At 42.4% G+C, this 24,486-nt stretch overlaps 1 protein-coding gene and 2 non-coding genes across 4 annotated transcripts in view; 1 reads left to right on the top strand and 2 right to left on the bottom strand.

Moving 5' to 3' along the window:
* The window catches only part of wnt5b (wingless-type MMTV integration site family, member 5b), a 73,068-nt gene extending 49,045 nt beyond the window's left edge, over positions 1-24,023 (bottom strand). For both annotated transcript variants that reach the window (XM_034863608.1, XM_034863609.1), the window contains exon 1: positions 23,296-24,023. The gene's annotated coding sequence lies outside the window, so the exon portion shown is untranslated. The remainder of the gene's footprint in view (positions 1-23,295) is intronic.
* Positions 17,688-17,760, top strand: trnak-cuu. Its single transcript has one exon. It is a non-coding gene; the product is annotated as a tRNA-Lys (tRNA).
* A 96-nt stretch (positions 24,024-24,119) lies between the features above and the next one.
* Positions 24,120-24,230, bottom strand: trnal-caa. The gene is made up of 2 exons: positions 24,193-24,230; positions 24,120-24,165 (listed from the first exon to the last, which is right to left on the bottom strand). It is a non-coding gene; the product is annotated as a tRNA-Leu (tRNA).
* Between the last annotated feature and the right edge of the window lie 256 nt (positions 24,231-24,486).

Genomic DNA, 24,486 nt, shown 5'->3' with positions numbered 1-24,486 from the left:
CTTTTAAACTTCTCAAACCCTCTTTTTTACTCTCAATCCCTTTTTACTGGCCAAACCTCCTCTCTCTGACCCCTAAATATTTTTCTGCCTCTTCATCTGTCTCCCTCTCATGAGTTTTGTGTGTAGAGGTTAACCATTCATGGAGCATTTCCCACTCTGTGTAAGTCTGTCTGTGTGTGTGGGAGGGTTTTTAAAAATGCATATATTCTATAAGAGGGAGGAAACAGAGCGTGGAGAAAAGAAAAATACAGCCTCTGTGTGTATTGTGTCAGTCAAGTTGACATCTGATCTTGCTGAGTATGATAAAGAAGAAAGTGCTGAAAGTACTCTGTGTGTGGGGGGATCCTGTGTGTGTGTGTGTGTGTGTTTTGTGGCCGTATGTGTCCTTGTTTCTGTGTGGGTGGTAAGAGGAGGGAGTAAGGGTACATGGTGTGTGTGAGTGCACTTAGTTTAAGTGTCAAAATGGCTTGTGTGTGTGTGTGTGTGAGAGAGAGAGACAGGCAGGGAGTAAAGAGGGGGAGTCAAAGTGTAACTGAGGGATGGATGGCAGCGAGGAGGGAGGGAAGAAGCCGAAGAGGAATGAAGTAGGGGAAACTAGGAAAAAGATTTGAGTGATGCGGGAAGAAAAAGAAAAGATGGAGAGAAGTCTGAATAAAAAGAGACACTTTGAAGTCAATGCCTGTTGTTATCTTCTCTTTCTTTAATATTCCAATTTATGTTTCAGTATTCTCCACTACAACATAAATGGTATACGGATGTGTTATGCATGAATGTTAAATCAAAACTCTTTTCTGCGCCCTCCCTTTTCTCTCCCTTTTGTTTGTCAGAAATCTGTCTCTCCAGAGCTTTTCAGATAAGTAGACCAGTGTGATCAACCTCAAACACACACTCTCTCGCACACACACACACACACACACACACACACACACACACACACACACACACACACAGGCTTCTGCAGACGTACATCCAGCAAAAGTATTTTACCTCTTTCTTCATTTTTGCTGTCCTTGTGTGTCTTTTATGTTTCATGATTTGTGTCCTTGGTGTAAGGCTCCATCAATAGGGAAGTGTCTCCCTGAAGGAAATCTATCAATATTTCATTCCATAACTGCTGAAAATGCAAGATTGACAAGCCAGAAAAAAGGCAAAAGGAGAGGAGCTTGACTGTAACAAAAGAGTTGTTTTTGAACTGAATACAGATCCAAAAGCAGTCTGGAGACAGAGCAGGTGTAGCAAAACTAACTTTACTTAGTCAAAGGGCAAGTTTACAGTTGTAAGAGTCAGAGGGGTGAGGCAGGTCAGAAAGTGGGCAGAGAGTCAATCAGAGCAGGTAAAGGCAAGTACAACAGAGCTAAGGCACAAACATCAAGGCAACAAAGCAACATATGGCCCGTTTCCACCACCGAAACTTTTTTCAGGGGTGCAAGAATCTTTTTAGGAAACTCAGAAATTGCACCTTCAATTTTTTTGCCAAGACCTAGTTCTAGTTTTGTTTTTTGTTGGAACAGTCAAGGAATTAATGGAGATGGAGTTCGCAATACTGGACACAATATTGGAACCAGGGGTGGTTGCTTTTTGACAACTTTTGCAACTCTCTAAAAGACAGATAGAATAGGACTATTAAATATTAACATAATAACCTATAAACTGACTGACTGAATATGAATAAGAACATTTTGTAACAGGGAATACGATGAAGATGTTATAACCACACTCCAGGTTATGTACTAGGGCTTTAATAGCCAATAAGTAAGTTGTACAGCAGACAAGTGATAGGATTGGGGGGGGGCGCAGACTCATGCTGAAAAGTCAATTTCTCTTTTCCCCCTTGTGTTGTGTTGAGGAGAAGGATGGCCCTGGGAACAAAGGACCTCCTCAACCTGTCTGTTGAGCATGACAGTGACAGAAGTCTGCCACTGAACATGCTCCTCTGTTTGACAAATGTACTGTGTAGTGGGTGGCGGTTATTGTCCATGATTGCCAGCATCCTACTCATGGTCCGTTTTTCTGCAGTTGCTGCGAGCAACTCCGGCTCAATGCCAACAACAGAGCCAGCTTTCTTTACCAGCTTGTTCAGTCGTCCAGTGTCTCTCCCCTTAATGCTGCCTCCCCAGCACACAGCATGGAACAGGACGCTGGCAATGACTGACTGGTACAACAACCAGAGGAGCTTACTGCAGACATTGAATGGCCGCAACCTCCTCAGGAAGTGGAGCCAACTCTGCCCTTTGCGATACAGTGCTTCCGTGTTGGCTGACCAGTCCAGTTTGTTTTCCACATACACCACCAGGTACTTATATCTGCTGACCACCTCCTCATTGACCCCTTCAATGGAGACTGGTGTCATGTGTGGTTTAGATCTCCTGAAATCCACCAACAGAACAGACAATCCCTCAAGCATGCCCACTTCATGCAATGATTCCCCATTATTTGGAGGTGAGAAAGCAGGATATGGACTTTAAGATTGACAAAAAATGTGTGCTGTTGTCACTAAGCCAGATACAACATGAATGGATACCTACAACATAGATTCAGGCTTTTAGTACAGCGGCAGACCAATATCTACGTCATAGCCTACAGGGTAGTTTCTGAGCTTATGCGTGTAGTAGTAGCTACAGCTCCTTAACACATGTACATATGGAGGCCGATGGGGGAATGAGGAGCAGCTGTGACTGGGTCAGGTGATGGACTGATATGGGAAACCCTCGGGACATGAGTGATGGGCAGGATAGTCGTGAACAACATGACATGTTAGGGTGCAGGATAACAATAATTAAACAGTTGTGTTGGAGAATGAGGAAGAAGAGGAGGGAGAACCAGCTGTCTATCTTTCCTACACAGGTAAATTGTTAAATAATAAATAAAGGTCTGTTGTGCTTGGCTGAGTTACACAGGAAGCTGTGTCAGAGAGGTGAAAGTTAGGGTTAATACATCAACTGAACGTCCCGTAGTTGGTGTTACTATGGCGCTAACACAGGACTTTTTAAACAAGGACAATTAAAGCTCAGACGGACCACACACACGCATGCACACACACACACACACACACACAGCCATTGTGTAGACAGGCCTATTGATTTTTGTGATAACACTGTCCTGTTACCACATACAGTGAGAGTCTACCTTTGTAACCCCCCTCCCTCGCCCAGCTCCTCTCCTCCCCTCCCTCACATGTGTAAATGTGACACTTGACACGACTCACCTCCCCCTCACCTCTCTGCCACCTCCCCCCTTTTTCTTACCATCTCTCATTACGATCTCTACTCTGCTTTCTACTGCTGCTTATGCCATCTTCCTTCTTCTCTTCTTCTCCGTACCTCTTTATCACACATTTTCCTCACCCTTCCTTCCCTCCATCCCTGTACCATTTTCCTTTTTTTCCAACAGGCACATAAAAAAAACTCAAACACACAACATGCATATACAGATAAAACAAGACAAATTGAAGAATGTCTCACCAATCCCCCAGAGAGTGAGGAAGAAGAAGAAACAGACATTTCCCGCTGTGTTCAGAAGCTTTGGCAATACCGCTCCACACTCATGCCAAAACATGAACAGGAAAGACCAAAAAAGACAGGAAAGGACGAAAATACAGATATGAAATACAAAGAGAGAGAGAAACTGAAAAAAAAAAGCAAAAAAAACATTTCCAGGCTCCAATAGCCTTAAAGATTGATTACAAACCTGATGTTATGCATTGGTTATTTGGTATTTCAACTGTGAAAGTATTGCCAAAGAGTACATAGTTTGCATGCTGTATGTTTCAGTACATGTAACCATGCTTAAAGAAAAGCCTGAAATTGGGGATTACATGTTTTCAAGCCACTTAGTTTATCTTTAAGCGGTATGATTTGAATATAAGCTCAATTAACTGCAGTAAATTACATTTCTATACTCAGGAATGTAGTGGAAAATAAGAAGGCAGGTGAACTGTAAGCTTTAGTCAGTGATTATTAGAAGACATGAGATCCTTCAACCACTGCGGTATATGTCGAATTCTACTTTGGACGAGAAGTGCCTAGGATAATGGAACCATGACAACTGTGCAACGCCATTTGCTTATAAAAGATACAGTTAAAAGCTCTGTAACAAGCAAGTAAAGGCCCTGACACAGCAACCTGACAATTAGCCGTCGGACAATCAAGGTCAGTCACTCAAGTCTGTTCGGTGTGCTCCATGCCGTCATCAGCCGGGGGAGCCGTCGGCCTTCGTTTTGGCCAACCTGACTTGCTGGGTTGGAAGGCGGGCAGTCGGACTCAATGACCAATCTGATCGATGCAGTGCTAACCCGGCAAATGATGAGCAGGATGGGCGTGACTAACGCCTCTCAAAATCGGACAAAAATCTTTTTTAAATTGACCTTTGTTGTTCTGAAATGAAGACAGATTCAACAACTGCATGGCCAATTTCTCATTGAAAAAGTTTTCAGAATCACGTTTCGCTGAACCATTTTCGTAAAATATGAGATTGTATTCCAAACCAGCAACCGTGACGGCCTGGCTGTGAAATTCCGAAGAAGCCAGACCCACGTGGCACATTTGTCCATTCAGCTGCTAGTTTTCATTTTTTGTGCGACAATACAAAATAGTGCCGCCTGCTGTTATGGAGACGCATCACGTCTTGTGCACACGCACAACATGCGCTCAGGTCCCTGTTGCTTCAGTGGCTTTTTTGACCAACTCAGGGGATTGGTCAGTCCGACCGCCTTTTCTGCCAACAGGTAGGTGTGTCCGAGCCTTGAGTGACCTTTGAATCCTTTTTTCTTTTCTTTTTTAAATTGCTGTTTCCAAGGTCAAGGATGAACTGTTAAAATAAACTTTGTATTTATTGTTTCCTCTCTGTGGGTTATGTGGTTATCTGACTGTAAATGTTTTTTTTGTTCTTGTTAAGTCTCACTTGGAAAGAAGATGTCTGAAAACAAGTCTGGATCTTTAGAGTATACAGTTAAAGTTAAAAGTGAAGGAGTCAATAAATAAGAGGATAATTTTGCAGTGCCTTAGGTCTCCAGGATCTCCCTCCTTCCCACCTCCTCCACCTCTCTCTTTCTCTCCTTTTCTACTTCCAGCCAGAGGAAAACTCCTCCTTTCTCTGCATTCCCCTCACATTCCAGCTCTGGGCTTACCTTCTCTACCTCTCTCCCTACATCCACATCCACCTATTTCCCTCTATCCCTCCCCTTCCTTTTCCCTCTCAGTGTCTCCTCTCTCTCCGCATCACCCTTCCCCCTCTCCCCCCTCTTTCTTTCCCAGCATGCTCCAGTAGGCCGGTGGAGGCAGGGGGCTTGCCTGAACCCTCCACCCCCAGCAGGGGCTCTATAGCTCAGCCTTGCTGCAGAAACTCAAACCCACAACCCTGAGATTGAGAGTCTCAAGCTCTAATGACTGAGCTTGCCATTTACAAACTCCTTGTAAAAATGTAAAAATGATGGAGTCAAAACTGGGAGCCGTGCTCACCTACAGAATGTAGTAACAGCTGATTGCTAGCCAGAGTGCGGATCATGTCTTTTGCATCATGCAACCATCCGTATTAATAGCATGTTTGAGCAGAGGCTGTATGGCATCATGCACCGCTCGGCTATTCTGACAACTGAAACTGTTTTCCCTTCCCATATGTGTTCTGCCTGTACACCAGTGACTGCACCTCATCAAGTCATGTTTGCAAATGACACAGTAGTCCTGGGCCTCATCAAGGACAATGATGAGTCGGCCTACAGGAACACTGCGCCACAGTTGACAGCATGGTGTACAGACAATGACCTGGAGCTTAACATCAACAAGACAAGGAGAGAGGGTCATTGACTTTCATAAACATCCCTCACATTCCTCATTACTCATCAACAACGAAGCTGTAAAAATTGTTGACTCTGTTAAGGTTCTGAGTGCCACAATCACATTGAACTAAGATGGGAGACACACTCATTTCATGTCTTCAAGCTAGCTCACCCAAGGATGTTCTTCCCTAGACTACTCCGTAAAATACGTAAAATCCGTAAGATATGCACTCTGTTAACAGAGCCCCCATCAAGAGTGTCCTCTCCTCCATCACTGTGTTGTACCCCGCATCCTCTGTCCACACCAAACACAGACTAAAAACGCATTGTACGAACAGCCAGGCAGCTCACAGGCCAGGGTCAGATGCCTGTGAGTGTTATGCACGATGCCAGAGTTAGAGAGTGGGCCAGCAGGATAGTGGCTGACCCGTCTCACCCAGCTCACAGACCCTTCAGTACCAACAGACACCTCAACAGTTTTTATTCATATAATGAAAAAAGAGAATATTATCTCAGAAGCTACATGGCTGGGAAAAAATAGGCCAATGAATAAAACATGACAGAACATGCTGTCCCATAAAGAATAATGCAACAATTTAAATGTCCTTTTGGTTAAGTGAATTGTCTTTACTGTAAAACAGACAAAACCCAACATAGTGGTTGAATGACAATCCCTTGTATATTGTATGACAACACTTCATTGTGTTTTTTTGTCTCAAAAGGAAGGTTTATGCAAAAGGCACCCACTCCCACTTGATTCACACAGAAACAGAAGGAGCAATATCTTCATAGCCAAACTACAGGGATGAATCCTGCAGGTAATAAGTTAGAAGCAGGATTTGAACCCACACCTCTCAGCCATTTGGACAATTGAAAACCGGGAGACACCAGATTCAGCCTGGACTGACAAAAACCCAGGCAAGCCCAAATAAATTTGTCAGTTTTTGCTGAAAGAAATTGTTGCTGTAGGGACAGTGAAGTTGAGTGATATCCTAATTTGGTTGCATTGAATACATTAGGCCAAAAATGCAGGCAATGGAAGGCCACAAACTAAGTGAAGAGCCCTTAGACATCCTGTTCTCAGAGGCAGTCCTATCATTTAATTAGCAGTCCAGTTTAATTACAAACACTATAGTAAAGTAGCTCAAGGACTTCCGCCTCTGATCTTATGATCTTAATGCCCTTTCAAAAACACAAGCACCCAACATGGGGCTCAAACCCAGGCCCCTGAGATTAAGAGCCTCATGCTCTACCAACTGAGTTAGCCTGGCTAAAACTCAGTACCTATCATGTAAAAATGATGGAGCCAATACTGGGAGCAGTGCTCACCTACCGAAAGTTGTGACAGCAGATTGACAGCGGGACTTCCTATGTTTTTTGCATCATGCAAACAACCATGTCAATTGCATGTTTGGGCAGAGGCTGTATGGCATCATAGAACAACCATATCAGTGGAAAGCTTGGGACGACACCCAGTCGGTCTTCATTCTTGCCTCTGCTGTCCTCTGGTAAACTGCTGTTCACCCTGCAGAACTTACAGGCGTTTGTTGGCCACAGACATACGTGTGTCATGGCCTTTTGAATTAAATGCTAACTGTTGTTACATTCTATTCATAAGTTAAGATTAATTTTTTATTATTTTATCAGAGGACAAGGTTCACCGGCCGCCATAAACGGAAGTCCTTATCAGGGGGCCAATGTTGGCTTCGGTCTGTCTAGTTGCTCGAGGACACACAGGGTTGAAACCTGCAGGTAAAATCTCTGGCAGAAGTGGGATTTGAAACCAGGCCTTGATTTGAAAACCAGAAGTCCCTTTACTCAGTCTGGCACAGTAGGCCGCTCGGCCACCCTGACAATTGAAAACCTGGAATCACCAGATTCCCCCTGGACTCACCAAAAGCCAGGAGATTCCAAATTCAGGTGCCATTTTTTGTTGTAATTAGGTGCTGTAAGAACATTGAAGTGGAGTAATATTCTAATTTGGTTGCATTGAATACAAAAGGTTTGATGGCACATCTATCTATCTATCTATCTATCTATCTGATAAGAAGAATGGATGGACTAACTGATGAATGTATGGACAGATGGACTGGTGAACAGACAGATACATGAAGGATGGATGGATGGATGGAGGATAGAGGAGGGGGTTCGACGTCTTTGATCCTCCCAGCAGAAATAATCAACAAAGCCCTGGAGCAGGCCAGAGAGACCTAAATATGTGTGTGCGTCTGTGTGCGCCGTGGGGTTTTCTGGCTGCATGCCAAGACCAGCTCCTACCAGGAGAGAGATCAAAGTCTCTCTCTCTCTTTCTCTCTCTCGCTCTCTCTCGATTTCTTGATTCTCACTTTTTTATTTGACCTGAGGGCAGATAGAACAGTTTCCTATGCAAAAAAGAAAAGATAAAAGGATTAAAAGAGCCAAGCAATGAAACGACGCTGAAGGAGAAAGAAAATATAATTTGTTGGTTGCATTGAGACAGACAGACACACCCACACACACACACACACACACAAGCTCCCATGACAACCTGTGTGTGTGTGTGTGTGTGTGTTTCAGGCTGTTCTTGTTTTCCTTTAAACTGGACGAATCTCATGACATCACTTACATTTCAGACGCACAGTTCAGATTGAATTATCCTTTTAAAGGATACATTGAACATCTGCTGCTTCAAATTAAAAGCTCAACTGCAATTGAATACATGCCCACATTCTCTTATCTTGACATTTCAAAATACAAAATGCTGCTGTATATTGACAAATCCAATTGCTTTATCATTGGTTCACTGTCTGGTCAAACTATTATTTCCTAATTGAGACAATGTTTGTCGCTGCTTTCACAGTCAACCCATTAATACAAAGTGTATGCGCACACGGACAAGTCACAGGTTGGTTTCCCTGAGGTCAGTGTGTCCTTGAGCAGAACCACTTTTCACTGTTATACCAAGTTTGGATTATTTTGAGGTGTGTCGTGACTTTTACTATCTAGTCTTGGTGAAGCTACAAAAAAAAACTGGATCCTACATCTACCATTTACCACTTTAGCAAGCAACTTAATAGTGTCCCTGTCCCATATTAGACCTTTTTCAGGCGCTGCAGAGCCACAGAAGAACTGTTTACACAGGCTAATTTGTACCCGACTATAATGAATAAACTGATTTGGCTGTTGAAAATTGATGGAATGCCCCTTTAATGCAATATCCTGCTCTGTGAATCCATGTTGTAGTATCTCTAAGACTGCTGGGAAACTTTGTTGCATGTCATTTCTCATTATCATTTTACATCAAAATGAACCACTGTTAGAACTACATGTAACCCTTGTTAGGAGGGTCACGAGTTCAGGTTGGTTAAAACACATGAACCCATCGAGATCATCTGCATAACTGAGAGTTTAATCTCTGGTTCAGTAGGACGTATAAAGTCTTGTTTTTAGGAATCAGCCAAATGCAAGATAGAGGTGTCAGATTAATTTTAATGTGGTTGTGCAAGGCCCTGAAATATTTGATTAAAAATGTACTTTCCCATCTCACATTTACATGACAGCTGCTGCTCCAAAATGCTTGATAAATAACACTGCATTTGTTAACGAAATTGCATCTATCATCTCGTAGCACTCTTCCTCCTCCATGGCAGTCGCAGTAATCGTCAGACCTCTTGAACATTCTCCTGTATATTGTTTGCTCCGCGTTGTTGCTGATCTGGGAATTGAAGCTCATTTGCACTCTGTGTATGTCGTTCTGCATAACAAAATTGGCTAAATGTCTAAAAGTGTAAATGTAATTGTGAGGAAAATGTTATTTTCCTATTGAGACTCACAGAATGCTGCACTAAGTGAGCCGAGCCCAGTGCTGCTCGTCGTTAAACCGGCTCATAGGGGCTCCTTCTCAAACAAGAACTAAACTTTCTTTCCGCCTGAATCTCTTTTCCCTCTATCCATCTTTTCATGCCATTAACATCTTTGTCATATTTCCTCTTTTTCTTTCTGTAATTCTTAGCAATATGCAAATAGGTATCTTAATCCCACTCCCACAATCCCAATCAGTCTCTTTTCTAACCCCTTTCCTTCTTTTACTTTCTTCTCTCTTTCTGTCCTGCTTTTCCCATCACTGACGTATTTAGCTCTGCCATTCAGTTCTCTTTCTTTGCATTCCCTTTTCTCTCATCACCCACCATCGCTCTCCCTATTTCTCTCCACCACCTTTCCTTTCCTACCCCTCTTTTACATCCCTCTCTGCCATGTTTTTCTCCCATGCGTGCGCCCACACACACACACACACACACACACACACACACACACACACACACACACACACACACACACACACACACACACACACACACACACACACACTATGGGAGCAGCTGAAATAATGTCCATAGCCCTCAGGGCCTCTGCTTTAATCAACCATCTCCTTAAACTCACCTCCTCCTCCTGCTCTATCTATACATATATTTTCTCTCCATTCTGTTCATGTGTCGTTGAACCTTATGTCCTAACAACCATGTTAAAATTCAAATTGTTGGTATTAGTTTAAAAAAATATTTGTTGTGGTTATGTTAAGGCAACTCAGAGCACTTTGTTTATGTTAGAAAAAGGTTGTGGACTGAAAAAGAAAACTCTGGCTCAAAGCACATACTGTAATGGTATGCCTAGACTTTTTAAATATCAACCAAAGCTACAATCTATTCCTTATCTTAACCTCTTGTTTCAGTGGCCTAAACCCAACAATAGGTGGGTCTATGGTGTCAAATTCCTCTATGTCACACTACCTCGATTGGGTGATTCAGGCAAAAATTCAATTCTACCAATTCCAAGTCCTCCACATCATATTTGGCAATGGAAATTAGGAGAAAGGGTTGCTCTTTCCACTTGCCTCTTCCTCCTCCTTCTCTCCACGCTTTCCATTACCAATGCAGGAGACTCATAAAGAAGAATTTCATGAGGTTTTGGGTTTGAGTGTGTGTGTGTGTGTGTGTGTTTAGTCAGTGGGAGACTTCACATGTGGCATGCAAGGTCACGTAATCCTGTGGCCTCCAGATATTGTTATTGAGACGCAAACAGCACTCTATGACCTGCACTGCCATTGCACACGCAGATTGTGCATGAACATGCACACACGCAGATGTCCTTGTATAACCCGTATAAGTCACATACACGTATAAATCCTCACTTTTATCTAGGATACAAACAACTTGTTGAAACATGACTAAATGTTGTACTTTTTGTCCTTTTAAAGGATTTGGTTGATCGTCTTCTGTTCCAAGTGTCAACAAAAAGTATAAAAGACCAAGAACTAAATAAATTGATAAGTTTGCCTGTTTAGCCAAAGCCTGGTGTATCTTATTCAGAGCTTAGTCGGTTAGTTATTATGGGGGACGTCATCTTCCTACATAGCCAGCTACCTACGCTGAAAAATAACAACAGGAATACAGTGACAAATGCTTTTCTGATCAGCACAGTATCCCAGTTGGTTTGGGCTTTTTGGGCTTTTTTGTTGACTAGAAGAAAAAGCCAGCCTCATCCTTTAAAAGTATCACACACAAAGTACAAAAGGATAAAATGCAAGTGCATAGATACACAGACCCAAATATGGTTTTCTAAGGTCGCATTTCAGGCATTCAGTATGTATCTTATACAAGTCCCGCTCCGTCTCTGCGCTCCACTGCTCTACTCTTCCACCTCCTCTGTATTCTTCTCTCCTCCTTCCTCCCTCACAAACACACACGCACACACACACTCTCCAGAGATGTGTCCATTGCTCTGACCTCTCTGCATAACACTTTCTCTCTTTGCTCTGTATCTTTCTTCTTCTTCTCTCCATATCTCTCTATTGATCTCTTTTTTTCTATTCTCCTTTTGTTTCCCCCCCTTATCCTCTCCTCTATTGCATGTCTCCCCTACTCTAGCATCCTCTTATCTCTTCATCTTCTCTCCACTCGATTCCTCGCTGCTCCTCATCTTCCGTCTCTTCACCCTCTACTCCTTTTAACCCGTATCCTTGCCCCTCTTTTCTTCCACACCTCATGTTATCCCTTTCTCGCTTCCCTCCTATACTATTTATTTCTAGTTTTCCAGGGGGCTGGTGCGGCTGAGAGGCTCTGCCTGGGGCTCCTTGCCCAGCTAATGCTGCCTCTCTCTGGGCACGGCGCCCACACAGGGTGGACAAGGCTGAAAGGGGAGCTGGAGAGGTTTGTGTGTGTGTGTGTGTGTGTTTGTCGGTATCCAGTGATGGAGAACCCCGGGGAGGAGGGGGGGGGGTTGAAAATGAGAAGTTTTTTTTTTTTCCTTTTTACACTGACAGATTTCTGTTGAGTCACTCTTTGCTGGCTAGTATGTGATTGGGGCTACAACAGCACTGTGTGTGTGTGTGTGTGTGTGTGTGTCAATGATGTTTAGTGTTCAACACAGTGACACCACTACATCAAATGAGGCAAGAGTGATCAGTTAAATGATCGAACAGCTTGTAAAAAACGTCAGCATGTTTATCCTCATCCTCTAAACCACTTTATAAAAAGGAGGTGAAGCCGTAATTTAAATAGCTATATATCAATAATCTTTCATTGAACAGGAAAACTACAGAAAGTACATTTGAAGCAAGAACTCAGTCTGCGTGGCCGGGTTAGCTCAGTTGATATAGAGGCTTATTCCTCGACGCGGTGGCAACGAGTTAGACTCCGACCCACGACCCTTTGCTGCATGTCGTTACCTTTCTTCCTCCCTTTTCATGTCTTCATCTGTCCTGTGATATTAAATGCCAAAAATGCCCCCAAAAAATCCAGTCTGCAAGATGCCATTGTGTTCCCAAATCTATGTATTATATTATGTGATTGTTACTGATGGGATTGATACCCTAAAACTACAAGATCATGGTTGTAATAGACCGGGGATTGTTCTTTACAATTTACTATACTGAAACACACACAAACACACACACACACACACACACACACGTCACTTGAAAGATGGTATTGCCTCGTGAAATTAATTTGGTGAAAGCAGCCTAAAGAAGAAGAGAAAAGACAAAAAGTGAGGGAAAAGTCACACCTGTGTGTAAAATGTCGCCTTTAACTGCGATCGCTACATTTATCCTCTCACTCTCACTTGCAAACTTTTTCTCTCCTTCGGTTTTTTGTCTCTCTTTCTGTTCTGGGATTTACAGCTCTCTATTTGTCTCCCACCATCTCACCCTGTCATTCTTTCCTCACATCTCCCTCCTGCTCTTTCAAGTGTCCAGTGAGCTTCAGTGATGTAGCGCCCTCTGTCTGTGTCCATTGTTACTGCAGCAGCACGTTTTTAAACCCATCTGACCAAAGGAAATATAACATTTGACAACAAACATTTTACTTGGAGAAAAAAAAAGAAAAAAAAGACTGGCAGACAAACATATGTTATGTAGTTGTATAAATAATATGATAACTCATGTAAAGAAGACAGAAATAAATATGTAAATTATAAAGAGATAAATTACAAATGGTAAGAAGTTTAAGGTAAGAAAAATATGCCAATAGGCCACGGTTTGTTTTTATAATACTGAAACCTAAGACGAAAAAGTACATTTTCATTTATAGACCGCCAAATCACAAATGTCTTAATAAAAAAAAAATTTAAAAAAATCCACTGGTCCAGAAGCAGGACTGATAAGAGAATGGGTACGTCCTCAGTCCAATGCCGACAAGACAGACTCCTGTACATTTATTGAATGCAATGAATAACACAATTCTGATCTTGATTCTAGTGTTGTGCACGTTTGACAGGCGCCTCAGCACCTTGGCAGCGGCAGACGCTGATTTGAAATATATGCTGCTGCATGTGTTAAAATATGCAGGATGAAAGAGAGGAGAGATGGCGCCACAGAAGTGTTTTAACCCTTTTGCCTCAAAAGATTAGGATAGTGGGAAAGCTTTTTGAGCAGCTGCCCAGTATAGCCGAAGTCTGGCATTAGTTGCTTAAGGATTGGAGAACGTGTTTGATTCAGTGTTCAGATTTTGAATCCCGGACTCAAACAGATTTTGTTTCTCTCCCACCATCCCTCATTGATTATTCAAACACAACCAGACAGACAGATTCAGCAGCTTTAGGAAAAAAATGCTTGTTTGGGGCTCGAAGAGAAACCGAGTGCTCTCTGTTGCTGCAAAAACACCTTGAGCATTATTATAGACTAGAGTAGATAAAGTGCTAGAATATCCTCCTCAGGTAGAAGTACTGGTCTTCAACTTAACACGGTCTCTCATCAAGTTAGATATACTCGTAGAAGCAGTGTTTCGCCTCCAACATGAGAGAGGCGAGGTCAATACAAAGTCAGATCCCACAGAAACCTACTCTCCAGGAGAACGTGGACGATCCTACAAAACCAGGAATGAGGCACCATTGGCCTCCAGAGCTGTTATATTCTAGGCTGGGAATAAAATAAACATATGAACTATTTTCTCAATTTATTGAGGTGTTATAGGGCATCGTGAAGGCTGAAATACGGACCAAATATTGGTTATAGCACAAAGCTCTACATTCAGTTTTTTCCTGTTCCATCAAAAGATCGAAGAGTCGTGCAAACCAGAACGCAAGTTGACATTGTGACAGTGCTCTGCTACTTGGAAGCCACGTCCATAGGCTTTTATTCACGCTTTTTGTCTGAATTTGGCTTATTTTTGTTGATGTGACACTGTCAAAAATCTGATAAAAATACATTTTAGGAGGAGAAGGATTAACAACCGTACAATTACAGCTATGTCACTAGTGTTACCATGGCAATAACATGTCAACATTTTCCAAAACGTTTTTTTTGTGGATTTATTATTCCCCTTCATGGTTTTTAGACTGGTGATGTTTGAATGAAACTGTATGCATTTAATTTGCTTTCATAAATATAGTTATCACTATTGTTTTTTATGAGCTCACAGTACATTTTCCATTCACTCACCTGGACAAGAGGGCAACAACCAGGACTGTCATGTACTTTAGGATGGAGGTTGGGTTGACAACACTGTGACTGGCAACTACACCCTCATTTCATCCTTAGTTGAGTAAAACATTTCATCAATCTCTAAATGAAGGCAGAATAACAGATTTTTAGAATACACTTAAAGAGGTACAAGTTACACTACGATGTGTACCTGCTATATATTATTTTCTTTCCTTGATTAAAGAAAGACTCTTTCGTTACCTCAGAGTTGTGCAATGGTTGGTCACACAATCTATTTAATATACTGCAGTCTGTGCAGTTTGTGCGGGTGTTCCGTGGACAGTTTAAAGTAGCTCAGCATCATAAATCCACAGAGAAACAGGACAGACCGAGGTGAAACAGCAACGGTCTCCTCGTTATCCAAAAAGCTAATTTGGCTAAGAGTCAGTATCTTCTTTTAACGCAATGCAGTGCTCTAGTCCTGTCAGTCCAGTCTACAGGCGACCTCAGCTACAGCCGCTCAGCTTATTAATAAATCATTTCAGCCAATCAGTGATGGATGTGTTTCGAAGAACAAAAAACATGCATGTGTGTGCGAATCATTCTGCCTCTGGCTCTTTCCCCCCTTGACTAATGTTTTGTCGATACATCTTCCGCACGCACACCTGCACAAGATATGGGATAGAGAAATAGGAATTTAAAGGGAAAGAAAGTATAGATGAGATGAAAGAAAAATAGAAAAGAGACAAATAGAGGATTGACAACAGAATGATTTAAAAAAAAAAATCTAAGAATGAGAGCATGAAAGGATTGGAGAGAGCTTCCAATCAGAAACAAAATAGTGGGATCAATTTAATTTGATGCTCTCTCTCTCCCCCTCTCCCTCTAGTGTGTGTGTGTGTGTGTGTGTGTTGACAGATTTGGCATTGCGGCGGTTCGGAGATTGGCTACAGAAAAACACACTGAGTAATTATCTAGAAAGAGCACCTGGGCACTGGGAATCTCATTATACTATAACCCCCCTCCAACACACTCACACGTCTGAGGAAAAGAAATGGAAAAGAGAGGAATCAGACAAAAAAAAGACGATGGTTGAGGGGAGAAGAGAAACAAAAGATGAGAAGAAAAAAATACAAGAATTCAAAAAACAACTAAACCACGGAGAAAAGCCTTTCTAATGTGTTTGATTAAAACTCACTTTGTAAACCATAGGCAGATTATATAATAAGTGGTATGACTCACAGAGCTCAGGGATTGTGAGAGAATTATTTAAATCTCTGCCGTTTCTCTATCTGACTTTCTTTCCTTCATGCAGTCTATTTCAAAGGTTTCTGAACACAGTGTTGTAAAGCAGAGAAGTAGAAGCAGTGATCAAAAACAATGAGTCGTACGGCACGGAGCGACAAACGTGAAATGATTTAAAAACCCAGTATTTCAACTGTATTTACTTGTTTTGTTTCTTCTCTCTTCATCTTTCTGTTGACCTGTTGTAGGAGCAGACAATGACCAGTAAGAGGCAGTGTTTCCTCTCAGGTTCTCTGACACTCTTTAACCTTCACTCTTCTTACTCTGTGCTGCCTGGTCTCTCTCGCTCTCTCTCTCTCACACACACCTCATTATCACCTTTTTTTGCCAAACTTTGGTGTGTGTGTGTGTATATGTGTGCGTGCGCGCGCACAGAGGACCACCCACTTGATTTGAACGGCTTCATTCATGGCTGTGTTTTCGCTGGCCGACAGTGACAGGGTGAAATAATTTACAATGGGTCAACACAGCGGGAGGGCCCAGGACACAGTCAACACCCAAACCCTGTCAGGCCATCTGAGGTCATGTGCCAGGAAGTCGTTAACTGTAAACACATAATACACTATCACCTTTAAGATTTATCAGAGATCTGAAGTCCAAAACACAGACGATGATGACGATCATCCCAAACATGGCATTTCTATGGAAGGTTGCATGGTGCAAAAGACATTCGGCAGTCTGGCTATCATTCAGCTGTTACTACACTTGATGAAGTACAAGTTACGCTAAGGCGAGTAGGCCTACTTGCTTATTTGATGCTGTAGCTGCCCAGTTTTAGCCCAATCATTTCATCGTGATGAGCCATAAGTTCGTTGCTTTGAGCTACTTTAGAGGAGTGTCAGCAACTGAACTGGACCGGACTACTGAGAAAAAGACACCTCTAAGAACATGAAGTCTAAGGGCACTTCACTGTGACTAACCCCCAAATTCCACCGGATGTGTAGCGGCTGCGGATCTGCTCTGCTGCGTGTCGGCTCGGTGCTCCGCCGTCTTTCAACACCCACCGGGTCCGGATTTGTTGCGGAACGGCTGCGGATGAAGTCTCGAGGACCCACGACATCTCCCAATTTCATGTAGAATAGAACCACAAAAACAAGAGTTTGTTTCCACTGAAAGGAAACACTTCTGTCCTGTGTTTTCAATGTGTAGTGCAGGGAAATATGATCCACCGTGAGCACGCTCTGTTTTATTTTGAAAATTAACTGGATGTTTTACGTTGTTTCTGTGCTCGACTTCCTGTCTGCTTTGTGGTGAATTCCTGCGTAGCTAGCCGGCTTCCGGCAAAAATAGAAGCTCTGCGTATCAGGACTGCCGGAGCCGGGACGGAGTCAGAACGCAGCCGTTCTGCAGTCAGAGGAAGTACACACATTGACTTTTATGGAAACCTAATGACTCCGCCGCCGTTCTGGAGCGGATCCGCAGCCGTTCCGCACTCGGAGGAATTTGGGGGTAACAGAAATTGTGTCTCTTCCCAAATAACTGCAGCCAAAGTTAAATTCCAACTAGCAGATACTTCTGAGGAAATTAATTCTAAAAGGGCCCTCGCTCACCAGTCAGCCGTCGTTGAGAGACTGTGGCCAACCATTCCTTGCAGTTTTTATTCAATGGTGCTTTAAGGGTGATAAATCAATGACTAAGGTATAAATTACCTTACTGTAGTGAAGTGCCTGTACGTGAAGGAGCCACTTGATAAGAAGTTCCAGATTTGCTGTAGCCCGGCTAGCTCAGTCGGTAGAGCATGAGACTCTTAATCTCAGGGTCGTGGGTTCGAGCCCCACGTTGGGCGGTTTATGTTTTTGAAAGGGAAAGTCTCTGAGCTCAGAACAGTGTTACAGTTAATGTACAATCCACAATCCTAGCAATCTCCCATCCGTGTTTAGAGACCCTGCACAAGAAATACAGAACATTTGGAGATTGTGACCAGGGCACCCAACTCAACCATAGTACAGTATATAAACTAAAGCCTTGTGTTCACTTCTGGTTGTGACATCCTGAAATATTTAAAACAGAAAACACTGAGCCTGATATCTCTTATTAGGTACAACAGGAACATTAGACGGAAACCCAAGGATTAGCTTTACTATGTAGTGCAATATTTGGGGTTTGGGTTCATGAGACTAGGCTTACAGTGTGTGCGTGTGTCTGTGTGTGTGTGTGTGTGTGTGTGTGTGTTAGACCGCTTTCCAACCCGGTGCAGGTGTGCTGTTGATAGTTTTATCAGCACTGGATCGGGGCTACTGAGAGGAGAAGAGAGGAGGAAAGAGAGAGGAGAGGAGAAAGGCTGCTTCTGTAATGATTTTGGTGTTCATATGGGCTGTTCCATTCAGATCCCCCCCCCCCCCCCCATACTACAGAATAAAGCCAAAAGACTAAATGCATGCTCTCCACATTATGTCACAACATCATGACATGTTGCTCTCTTTGTGTGATGTTGGTGCAAACCTTGAACAAACATTGTTCTTCAGTAGATTTAGTGTTGTCAGGCAGTCAGATTGCCATGTTTCTGTACCTTGGGGCTTGATCTAGAATCTGGGTAAAATACTTATATTTGTTTGATAGATTCCTTGTAAACACAATCCATAAAATCATTTAAAATGCACATTCTATACAAGGTAAACTGCAGCAATACAGTATTTTTACCATATTAAACTACATTGGCCAGTTTATTAAATACACCTAGATCAAACTACTTTGGTCTGGATTTTGGTGTAAATGAGATGGACAAAATATTGTTGACATATAACACAATGCAGTTCAACAGCACCACAAACTAAAGCCTCCAAAATGAGCCTAGGTTAATTGCAGGGCCAATGTATGCATTGACTGCATTAGTTTTAGCTAATTGGATCTGATAATGTGCCAAAAGGAAGGTATACACTACCAGTCAAAAGTTTGGAGTCACTCACAAATTTCCATTGGACTCCATCATAGACAGAATCCCAGCTGAGATCAGTTGCCTTGTTTTTTTTTAACCAGGGGAGCAGTTTCCAGAATACATTATGTGCTTACAGAATTGCAAAAGGGTTGTTTAATGTTTTCTTAGTTAGTTTTCTAAAATAATATCAGATTAGTAAACAAAATTTGCCTTTGGAACATTGGATGAATGGTTGCTGATAATGGGAAATGTAGATATTGCATTAAAGATCAGCCAACCACCCAGATCAGCTGGTATCCTGTCTAGTATGGAGTGAAATGGAAATTTGTAAGTGACCCCAAACCTTTGACCGGTAGTGTGTGTGTGTGTGTGTGTGTATATATATATATATATATATATATATATATATTTAGAAAATCTGGCCTTTTAGCACTTCCTCTGTGACACCACTATGGCAACAAGCACAGCCAGGTACAACTTTGGAACATACAAACATTTAAAAAGAAATGTTTATATTGTCCATTTGGAACTTGTTATGTTTTTTTCATAATAAAATGTAAATAACTATAGTGGTAAAATACTCATAAAAGTGTAAAACTACATTTTGTAATGGCATTGTTCCTGGTGAAGGCAATCATTATCGTGTTGGTATAATTGATTTTATGTCTATTAAAATGAGTGGTGAGCCTTGAACACACCAGTGCTCAGTAAGTCAGGCTCCTCTGGTCTGGTGCTGCGTGTCTTGTGGCTGTTTGGGCCCTGTACCGGCCTGCCGGATTTATAAAATGGTTTCAGGCTCTATAAAGTGCCCAATAAACCACTTTTACTATTAGTGTAGGACACTGCTAGCATACAGCTGGTGACCGCTACCACTGACCGACCAGACACACAAACACGCGCGCACACACACACACACACGCACATTTCTAGCTGGAGTCAGGACCTCTGCCAAACTCTAACCCTATGTCACCACACCCTGCCGCCCGAGTGACATCACCACATAGCCCTGAACCGCCGGCGCAGAGAGGCCTAAAACATCCACACACACGTTCATACGCACACGTGCAGGCGTCAAGAATGTAGAAAGCTCAGACACCACAACAATACCACATTTTGCCTGCACACATACATGCAGAAATGCACACACAACAACTTGACCATAATGACTACTGCATGGCCACACTGCGTTCTCAACACGCTCACAAATGGAGCAGCTAAAGTGCCGGCTGCTGCCTCTGAGTCAAGTCCTAAACGGTCGTGAATATTGAGAAGGACGTATTTAGCATCAGCAAGTTGCCTCCACTATATTTTATTTCCCTGCATATTTTTTGTCTTTATTTGAGTCACAGTCTTGATCATCTTTTTGACTTACTGATTTATTGTTCTGTCTATAAAATATCATCAAACACCAAAAGCTGAGGGTGATGTTTCCAAATGCCTTGATATGCCACACACACACACACACACACACACACACACACACACACACACACACACACACACACACACACACACACACACACACACACACACACACACACACACACACACACACACACACACACGGTTAAGCCGGCGGCTGTCGTACACTGTCTTGGGAGGAATTCTCAGGATCCAAGTCTACCAATCAGAGACCAGCATTTAAGACTGGCTGTTCAGAGACCACCGTCTGTGTGTGTCCAAGTTAGTCATTAGTGCTTCAAGTAGGCTAAGATACACACACTCTACACGCTCATGTAACACATCCAGATGCCTCCCCCCTCCCCCGCTCAGAAAAACTGTTGTGTCTTAGTGTCAATTTTTCACCTGTTTTCCTGCAGGTCTTTCACACTAGTTAGTGGAAATCCTTACAATGTCTATATTGTCACTATGGTGGAGTTTGTGTTAAATTTGAGAATATTATGCTTACATCCAAATACATTGTGTCTGCACGCACACACGACCTTGAGAATCCATTGATGCCTCCAGACATCCCATCTTCTCATATATCGAGCGTGGAGACATACAACACACACACACACACAAACACACACACACACACACACACTTACTCCCAATCCCTAATTACCCAGCCCTGAGGGACAAGACACTGAAGCAGCACTTCAGTGTTTGGTTAAGGAAAAAGGTCATTCTCACCAGTTACAGGGCAGGCAGACAGACAGACAGACAGAGAATATGTTCAGAGTGAAGACTACACACAATGTTTTTACGTGATGTTGCTGCATGAATCTGGTTTGGTTTAATCGCTAATAAAGCTATGTCTTCATTCGAAAAAAAATCCTTATTTTGGGTCAAACCAAAAACTTCTCCATTTCTAACAACTTTCACACACCAACTTAGGCAGCCGTGAGCAAAAGGTGTGCTTAAGTTTATCTAGCAGGTTTAGAAATATTAAAGCCTTACATTATTGAATATTTCAGCTATAGTGAAATAGTTTTGAGTCGGTCAGTTGCAAATACAACACCTTGTCATCTCCAACAAATCAAATCCAACATGATACAGGACTGACAGCAAGTAAAGAAAGACCAGAGAAGGGAACAAAGGGCACTGAGGAAAAAGAAAATTGATGTCATGACTGAAACAGCGAGAGGGAGGAAAGAGAAAGACCAGAAGTTGACTTGGTGGACAGGGAGGAGGAAGAGAGATTATCTCTCTCTAATGGCTAACTTGTTGACAGCAACACTTTTCACCACCTCTATCTACACATATAACATTACCACACACACACAGAAACACACACACACCTCTTGCAGGGTTTATCAGCACAGTTGTCAGTCCACTCCACAACTCAGGTGGGTTTCCGACTTTTAAAACCATTAAAAAGTGCAAAGCGAACCGGAGACGTCACGGCCAGAAACGACCTCAGCTTTCTGTCTGTGAATCTGATAGTCTGCTTTCACATGTGCTGCCAGATGGAGGAACTCGCTTTTCTCTGCTACGTCTGCCCTCTACAAACAAAGGAATGTGGGAAAGAGATTTGTCTCTAGTTAATTAAATGTGTTTTTATAATGTTGAATCAAATGTTCTTTGATTGTGAACTTCCTTTTATGAATATGGTTGGCTCTCCTGAGAAAGAAGTTTCAATCTCAACAACACTGCTTGATTAAATAAATGTGAAAACAATTAACCAGTTTTGGGTATTTTTTTATTATAACACTTCTTCCTGCATTTGGGCTAAATTTGTGGAGAACAAACTGACTGTTTCTTGATCAGGACAAGTTCTAAGGTCACCATAAAGACTCCGTAGGTCCACTGATGTGTGGATGTCTCATTGCCAAACATGGAGAAAACACACACTGGCTCCTACACGAAAATCCCCGCACATAATCAACAAATAGAGTCCATACATTTTGCATAGTCTATTACACAGACTTTGTCTCATTAACTTTCATTAGCAATATCTACAGGGCATTTTAGACACTTTCTGCCCAAAATCTTTATTGTCATGGAAAAGTAAACGCAAAAGTTTAGTTTAAGCTCTCTTATTTTTCTTGTTAAATGTCTAATTAAGCACTTTAGCATCAAAAACTAAAACATGTCCTCACTCCTCTATAGTCTCAGCTCAGGACATCTATTGGTATATTGTTTGATTGCACAGCTGACCTCTGACCCACAGCAACACAGTACATTCACCATCAACATCATAAAGCTTATACAGGCCAATGAACTCAGATGAAGGCAAGGAGAGCGACTTCTCTATATACTGAGAGAAACATTTGTGCAACATTTCGACCAAAATAGTCCTGGTCTCCACCGCAAAGCAAGAGGGCTGCCTTCATTTAGGCTGATGGGGTTGGCAGATCTCACACACACACACACACACACACACACACACACACACACACACACACACACACAGTCATATGGGTGCCAAAAGTCATGAAATAAGCCCATTCTGTAAGTAGACTGTGACAACGGAAACATTGTGGGGACAAAACGTCTACAAGTTCAAATGAAGCAAAGTCCACAACCCAATGGGCCAAGTTTAAACCAACGTTTTTCCCATTGACTTCTGATATGTGTGTGTGTGTGTGTGTGTGTGTGTGTGTATGTGTGTCCTGTTTAGAACTTGTAAAGTAACTAAAATAGTGACAGTTCAAGTCCTAATGTATTTAAATCCAATAACTGCTGCACACGTATTAGCCTAGACGTCTTACAACTTTAAGATAAAAAATGATAGAGCCAGAAAACTGACAGAAATATTAGGCCAGGTTACATGTGCCTATACACATAATAGCAACTACACACAATAATAAGGTTGGAATAAATCTGGGTATCACGGACAAACATAAATAACACCTCTCAAATCATCATGAAATACCTCTAAAAAACTCTTATATTCCCCTTGAGCGTGTATGCAGACTACAGAGATTTAATGACCTTCTTATATCATGGATCTCTTTGAAAACTCCTCATTTAAAATGAATGAAACAATGATTTACCTACCTGTTCTGCTGTGATCGAATCAAGTTGTTGCTCAGCTCTCCAAGAAAAATGTCTCCCTCCACCAGCGCTCAAGTCCAAAAAGTGACTCCGTCCGGCTGGGAGAACTACAGACAGGTCGGTGTTTTTATCGAAAGGGAACCCCCTTCAGGCCGATCCCTCAGCAGCCTGCTGCAGAGCCTCACTGTGTTAGACTGATACAAATTCTCCCAAGTGACACATTTAATGTCCTTCTTTTAACTGCTCGATCATCTTCACGTAGAAATACCGCACGGAAGTCCTTGAGTCAGAAAAAGACGATTAAGGGGAGTGGAAGTAGCGTAGCCTATAACGGAGGTTTCGACGACCCGTGGACCTGTCAGTACCCAACAAGTCCCCACTTGTCATGTAGAAATGTAGAAACAAAGTCTGAAATCAGTAGCACTCGCTCCCCGTTGTGTACGGCTGTGTGCGCGGTGTCCTCAGCAACAGGTGTCAGAAATAAAGTGAGATTTTTTCACGGCCATCACAAGTTTCCAAACGCTCTCCAACTAATTACGCATGCAGGGAAAAGGGGAAGGGAGGGTGGAGGGAGGGAAGTAGCTCTGTAAAGTTTTTAGCGTCGAGAAACACGAGCGACAAGTTTGAGACGGAGGGAGCTCAGCTCAGCGCCGAGTGAAACAAAAGAAGTTCCCTCTTGTTTCTGTGTGTGCCGTGGGACGACTCTCCTCTGCTCTCATGTGGAAACTGATCGCTTGCCCACCGGTAAATAAAAAAGGAGGGAGAGAAAACCAGAAGGAAAGACGTATGTGTCGAGCAACACGGAGACATTGTCGAGGCAAAAAGTTTGTCAGAAGTGGGATTTGAACCCACGCCTCCATTCGGAGACCAGAAATCCCGTAGATTAGGAAGGAGTCAATCCTTGAGTCTGGCGCCTTAGACCGCTCGGCCATCCTGACAACTGCGATTTGAACGAATCAGGTTGCTATTTAGACGTATGCTTTTGAATGCATTCACGTAATTATACAGTCTGTGATAAAACAAGCTTATGTTTCATGTTTTCTCTAAACCCATATAAAGACGTAAGACTTACGTTTTTATCGATACATCCGGTTTATTGAAAATACTGTGCTGGTTATTTAATATTTTACAGCTGCATTAGTTATGGTTTTACGTATTTCTTCCGCCGTGTATTTTAATGATTTTCAGTGAGTT

The sequence above is a fragment of the Etheostoma cragini genome, chromosome 23 (genome assembly GCF_013103735.1).
Source record: "Etheostoma cragini isolate CJK2018 chromosome 23, CSU_Ecrag_1.0, whole genome shotgun sequence".
NCBI lineage: Eukaryota > Metazoa > Chordata > Actinopteri > Perciformes > Percidae > Etheostoma > Etheostoma cragini.
The sequence above is the reverse complement of the archived record's forward strand: the minus strand, read 5'-3'. Positions and strand labels throughout refer to the sequence as shown.